The sequence below is a fragment of the Apium graveolens genome, chromosome 11 (genome assembly GCF_009905375.1).
Source record: "Apium graveolens cultivar Ventura chromosome 11, ASM990537v1, whole genome shotgun sequence".
Classification (NCBI taxonomy): Eukaryota; Viridiplantae; Streptophyta; class Magnoliopsida; order Apiales; family Apiaceae; genus Apium; species Apium graveolens.
Window position 1 is genome coordinate 156,817,869 of NC_133657.1, and position 868 is coordinate 156,818,736.

General features: G+C 38.5%; 1 non-coding gene across 1 annotated transcript; it reads left to right on the top strand.

The window, feature by feature from the left end:
- The first annotated feature begins 521 nt into the window (after window positions 1-521).
- LOC141699189 (small nucleolar RNA R71) lies at window positions 522-628 on the top strand. Its single transcript, XR_012565670.1, has one exon. It is a non-coding gene; the product is annotated as a small nucleolar RNA R71 (small nucleolar RNA).
- Window positions 629-868: the final 240 nt, after the last annotated feature.

Below are 868 nucleotides of genomic sequence, written 5' to 3' on the forward strand. Positions count from 1 at the left end.
AGATTTGTTTAAAATTGCTTAAGGATTTGTCCGAAAATTTTCCTTTGATAATAATATTCGAAACTCAAATTATATACTTGCTGGGCATTTTTGGCTCACTCCTGCTTTGTAATTCTTATTTCTTCCAGAAGCAGATAATGATAAAATTGAATAACTTTTGATAGACAACAGAAGTTAGAGAGATCTCCGTTGCGAGAGGACGAAGATGTTAGAAAAATGAGACAAGAGCATTAGCATAAAGGTATTTATAATTGTATGGTAGTTGTTGTGAATTGTAGAAGGTTAGATTCTTATTTCATACCATAACCTATAAACGATCCGGATTCAAGGGGTTAATTGAATCATCTTTTATTTTATGTAAAGATTGTTTAGTGACACCAAATCTTGACCCCGGATTTGGATTGTTACAAGCTTCCTCATAGTTCTTCGCCCATAAGGCTTCGCCTGATACTGCATCGAGCATGGGTCTGGACTGTGCTCCCAAACCATTATAAAAATAGTTGATGATCATCCAATCAGGAATTTCATGATGAGGACACTTCATAAGCATCTCCTTGTAGCGCTCCCAAGCTTCACATAGCGATTCTCCTATTTGCTGCGCAAATTGAGTAATAGCATTCCTGAGTGCAGCTGTCTTCACCATAGGGAAGAATTTAGTAAGAAAATTCTGAGCAAGATCTTCCCAAGTAGTAATCGAACCAGCTGGTAGAGAGTGTAACCAGCTCTTAGCCTTGTCCTTCAGAGAGAATGGGAACAGTCTCAGCTTCACAGCATCTTCAGAAACATCGTTGAACTTGAAGGTGTCGCAGATCTCAATGAAATCCCTAATGTGCATATTGGGATCTTCAGTTGGAGAACCCCCAAACTG